This window comes from Morus notabilis, unplaced genomic scaffold, assembly GCF_000414095.1.
Source record: "Morus notabilis unplaced genomic scaffold, ASM41409v2 Scaffold74, whole genome shotgun sequence".
In the NCBI taxonomy this organism is placed as follows: Eukaryota; Viridiplantae; Streptophyta; class Magnoliopsida; order Rosales; family Moraceae; genus Morus; species Morus notabilis.
In genome coordinates, this window is record NW_010359622.1 from 508,853 (window position 1) to 515,015 (window position 6,163).

The following is a 6,163-nucleotide window of genomic DNA, read 5'->3' on the forward strand; positions in this document are numbered from 1 at the left end:
AATTTCTAATAATAAAAACTCAGGATTGACTTGGTCATTTGCGTCACAAAAACTTACAAATCGTAGCCAAACCTTGACAATGATACAACTGTTATGTCACAGTAGATGCATGTCTAGAGTATTGATCATGTAGAATAGATTATCAAGGTTAATGACAATCAACATCAAGAATAATATAACATATCACTATCCGTTTTATGAAAAAGAAAGAGGGTTTTTCTCCGGTAAAGCCTCTCTCTCAATTGGGCATGTTTTTGACAGTTTGATATGGTTAAAATTATATCAAAATAAAAAAAATATATATTAATAATATATAGACAGTTTCTGATACAGGTTTGATGCTTAAAAACAGAGTCTTTTCAGTTTAAACTCGCACCGCATGTACTATTAATTAAAAACTGTGTTATCGATTGACGTTCGAGATTATAATCAAGACCATGAAAACTTGAAAAGTAAGGTCACTCTCAAAGCTGAATGGTATTGATTCTAGACTATATGAAACTGGTCTTCTAAGTTAGGAAAAGAAAGCAAGCTTGTGGTTCGGAATTAGAGGCGACGACTCAGGAACGTTGACAGTTTCCTTTGCGTGCTTTAAGGGCTATTTTCATTATTTATATTCGTTTTTTCGGTTTTTCTTGCCAAAGATGCTAAGTCGATGAATGGCTCATGAAGTTATTATGACGGTGTGGTATTTACGGTTAAACGGTTATTTATTTGTTTTGTTTTGTAGCTTTCACAAGTATCATATTTTTCCAACCTCCAGAAATTCTGAACATTTTGGTCATTCTTTTTCTTTTGGTCTGAAAATTCACCTGTCATATTGCCAATGTTAAGTTGATGACTTTGTGGAAGTTTCAAGATTCATACAGTAACGGGAATAGGACTTTTTGATAGGAAGGGTCAAAATTTTTTTTTATCATTATTATATTAACACTTATATATGTAACGGTTTTGATTATTAAATGCATGATATATTAACATATAAAAACATCAATATTACCTGTAAAAATGAAAAGAATATTGTATACACTTGCAAGTAACATTTTTTTCCTCAATAAAAAAACAGTAGTCATGTTAAATTCACATACCTCAAAATATCAATTTAAGACAAAGCAACAAAAGATTCATCACTCACATAATAGAAACTAATAGAAACTCAAGAGCCTTTATGAAGGCATTCCATTTCGCTCTAACTAAAGATAGTACAATCCCTTAATCAACAATAAGAACAAGCGGGTGTTAAAACGAGAAAATTTAAATAGATTGTCATGCTATGTATCCTAACTGAAAAAGGATCACAAAATCTTCCCTAAATGAACGGAAAAATAAACCCTAAATGAAAAAAATGTTTTCAAAGAGAATTCATAATATGAAATTTGATTAGAGTTTGTGCTTTTTACTTCTAATAATCCGAAAAAAAAAAAAAAAGATTTGAGAGATTTTCTCTAGAGAAGTCTGGTTGGAGAGTCTGTGCATTTTATCACGAGCCAAACAGAGGGGGAGAGAGAGTGAAGAAACGAGAAAGGTGAAGAGGAGAAGGATAGAATAAGATTTTTTTTTTTTTTTTTTTGAGTATGAGAGATAAATCTTTTTAAAACATGAATTTTTTGTTTTTTGAATTTTTAAGATTAGACAACGATTTAAAAAAAACAAAAAACAAAAATAATAAATATGGTTATTCTGTTTTTTAGTTAAAAAAATAAAAAAAACAATTTAATTAAACAATACTTAAGCAACTCTAGTATATTAAAAAAAATTTATGGCATGTTTAGTTTGTTAATTTGAGTTTTTAATTCGAGATTAGATGTGACTTTATGTAAAAACTTTTTATTATAATAAAAAAATTAGATATAATTATTTTTGATAACTTTTTATTATAATAAAACTCGAATCAATAAAATGAACAGGGCTTTAGCATTTAGTCGGCCATCATTGGATTCATATGAAAGAAACTGTGATATTCATGATTAAGCGGTTATCTACGCTCCTCCTTTAAAATTAAAAATAAAAATACACAAGTCTCAGGTTTTTTGTCTTTTCCACCTCTAGAAAGTCTTAATACTTTTTTTTCAATTTTCTAGAGAAATAGTAAAATTTTCTAAATAGTAGATATATATATATATATATTTGAATAACTATCTCTGCCCTTTAATAGAAAATCACTTGCGGTGCCTTGTCCAACAACTGTTATCAATTAAACCATACAATGAAATTAAAATTTAAGAATTTTTTTAAGGAAAATTCTTTAGTATGCATGTTGTATCGGTAGGCCAAGTTTTTTTAATCGTTAGATCTGTATATTTTTTTACTTTTATGTGATTTTATGCAGATTTAACAGATAAAAAACTTAATATATCAGTATGTTAACGTACGGAAAAAATTCTCTTTTTTCAATGGAATACTGTCAAAACCCAATAACTCTAAATCAAATTAATAAACAAAACTAGCAAGAATATATGCAACAGTATTCCCACTTGTACATATGAAACAAAATCTTATTTACTAGAATCGGTTGCTACTAGTCCGGGTTACCACAGAGATAGAGCAATTAGGGCAGAAAAAAACAACCTAGTTAGTGCACTAACTCAAACCTAGTTCTTGTATGTAATGTCCTGCTTACAAAGGAGCACTCCTACTAAGAAATGGAAAAGCAAATTTATTTCTTTGGGGTGAAAGGGCTATTCTATAATTTCTTTTACAAAATAAGTTATGCACAAACAGAAGATAAGAGCCCAAGAATGTCCTGAATAATCACCCTTCATCATCCAGCGAAACATCTGACCAGACAGCATTTTGATAGTTTAATACTCGAATTTTTTTTTTTTTTGTCGATTATTGCTTGAATTTAAAGAATCTTTTTTCCATTTTCATACACTGTATTTTGAGGTTATCAAAAAACTATAACTCGTATTTTAAACTATATCAAATTTATATCTTCACATTTCAAATCCATATATCCTTTTTTTTTTGGTTAAAGATTAATTTTGACCATGAAATTGACCTAAATATCCTTCACATTTTGAATTTTTATGTTTTCTTTTTTTAAAAATTTTTTTTCTTTAAGGATATTTAAATCGTTTGTGATCAACATAGACCATTAACCCAGAAAAAGGTATAAATGGCGCATAAATTTAAAATCTACAGATACAAATGTGATACAATCTAAAGTATTAGATATGGTCTGTTGACAACCTCAAAATATTGAAAAAATTGATATTATATCTTAGAGTTTTGATGGATTTTGAACATTCTATAGAGCCTAGTTTGGATGCACGTCCTTCGGACGTGCGTGCAATAAGGGATTAAAAAAAAAGGGAGAGGAGTGAAATAGTTTAATTGGTAGAGTGATTAATAAATTTAACATATTTTTTTTAAAAAAAATGATAAATTATAGTATAATTTGATATTTTAAGTTTTAAACATTATTAAAAACTTAAAAATACCCCTAAATCCCCTTTTCACCTCTCTCTTCTGCTGTCTATAGTCAAGTACACTATGGCCAGCATCGGCGGCCAACTCCAACGACCGGTGGCTGACTCCGGCGATCATCTCCAGCGACCGCGCGACTGTTTTTTGGCGACTATTTTCCAGCAATCATTTTTCGGCAACTGTTTTCCCAGTGGCCATTTAACATTGTATTTACCGGTAAATATTATATTTACTAGTAAATATCATATTTACCCAAAAATTCGGCCGCCGACTCCAGTGATCGTTTAACATCATTTAACATCGTTTAACATTCAGTCGCTGACTCCGGCTACTGTTGTCCGTTTAACACTGTATTTACCGATAAATACCGTATATACCAGTAAATACCATATTCACTAATAAGTATCATATTTACCCGAAGAGACACTGTATTGCTTATGTTTTTAGGCACTTGATCATGTCGACTACACAGCACCGCTCTGAAGCAGACCTCTAACCGCTCCAACAACGTATATGCAGATTGCTCGTGGGGACTAGCTCACTACGTTGCATAGCCCACGTGATCAACGGGGCTGATGTTGATACCCGCTTTTGTATCAGGCCCATTCGAGGGTCTAGGCCCAACCATGGCCTCACGCAACATTATTGAGCTCACTTCGTGGACCTAAGCCACGCTCGGGGAACTCTAGTAAGTTATCGTTTGGTGGGCCATGTGTGATCAAGTAGGCTTGTTTGTCATTTAATTCGATCCAATTTGAATCCCGCTTGGGGAGTTTTCAGAATTTATCAGATTAAATACAAATGGGTGAAGGAGAATTCCCAAAAAGCCTTCCTCCATTCCTTTTGGAAGCCCAAAAATTCCTAAGTCCACACCTACCTCTTCCTTTTTGTCAAGGTTGATTCGCAGTGTTTTGACTCCAACAGAGGCTCTACTCGCTCCAGACATGCCTAATAGAGGCTCCCTCCATGGCAGGCATGTCTCCTGGGGCATCCTCTTCACATCCAAGTACACCTAACGAAGCCTTTTCCATGTCAGACATCCTTCATTTGGACTTCCTCTCGCCCAGCTCACCATCGGAGAAATCTTCATTTGGAGCATGCTCACCCTTCGGAGCATCTTCACCCGGAGCAGCCTTTATCTGGAGCACGCTCACCATTAGAGCAGCTTCATCTGGAGCAAGTTTCGTGTCAGAGCCAACTTGACGGCTGCTTAGCCAATATCATATAAATCATCTCTAACAATGTATGACATGCTATCAGACCTTCAAAAGAGGAAGTCAAGGGGCACAAAGTTGAGTCAAACACTCTTGAGAATTTCAGACCTTCAAACTCTTCACGTCAGCTCTAAATCCGGAACTTTGCCTCCAAGTCTTTCCATTTTTAGATCTTTTCTTTGTCAATCCGGAAAGTCACCTGACCACTTTGCTCCAAAGGGAATTGCGTGTGCAGGTCTCAGTAAAAGTGCCACCGATTGGGCTTCAGAATAGCAACCATGGACCTTTCTTTGCATTTCCGGACCAACTCTTTTTCAACCCCGGAAAGGATTCTGATGACTTTGCTCCATTTGGATCGCGTATGCATGCTTCTTTCAGAGTGCCGCTGATTCACCTCCGAAGCAAATACCAAGAAGTCTTCGTTCCATTTTCGGCCAATCACTTCTTCAACTCCAGAAAGGTGTCAGAAGGCTTTGCTCCATCAGGATTGCTTGTACAGGCGTTCGTCAGAGCACGCCGTACGAACCTCCAGAGCTGCTGCCAAAATCCTACCAACTTCGCCTATAAATATTCTCATCTCCCTCATTTCAGATAACCTTTGAGAGCTTGAACTCTAATCACCCCATTATCGCCATCATCATCAGCCACTACCTTCTTTATATTTTCCTCTCTCTCTCATTAGCCCACTTCCTTTAGACTTCTTTAGTCTCTTGCTACAAAGACTTGAAGTTCTTCAAGCTCTTCAAAATTCTTTAAAGCTTCCAAGTGTTGACAGCCTTGGAAACTCCCCCAAAACACTTTTCAATCTATTTCCACCACCATCACAAAGTTCTTTGAAGTTGCTTCATACATTTTCCGGCAATGTTCAAGTCTTTATTTTTGGGGTCACTTCTACTCACCATAGTAGTAAGTACTTTGAGCGTCGTTCTCACTCTGAGAGCAACATGCACTACTCTTGGAGTTCACTTCACCAAAGCCTTATCCGCCTCACCAACTTCACTCTCACACTCTAACAAGCCTTATCCACCATTTGAGTCACCATATTCGCTCCTGGAGCAGCCCGCGCTCATCTCCAGAACACTGTTCTATCAAGGCACCTTCGGCCTCATTTTCTCCAGCTCCATCAACTACTTGGTCGCACCTCCCACCATTCTTCATCTCCGGAGTTCTTTTATTTGTGTTTGCGGATTCTCTAATGTATTTTGCAGAACATTTTCGTCATTTCGGCAACAAAGAAGGTCCTAGGACACGCGTCCTTCGGCCTAAGTTCAGCTAACCAACCCTACTTCTTCGTCAGAGGTCCTGTCATCATCATCTACTTCGAAACTCAGACATGTTGGATCCGCTTTCGACAAACTGCGTGCTTACGTGTGTCAACCCCCGACACGTCGATCCATTATTATGTTCATTGCCATTGAAAACGCTTGAAAATTAAAATATTGTGCACACCACGTAGTAACTTTTGTAAAATTTCAAGGTCTTACGCGATAAATAGGCGACTATCTTCGTTGAATTTCAAA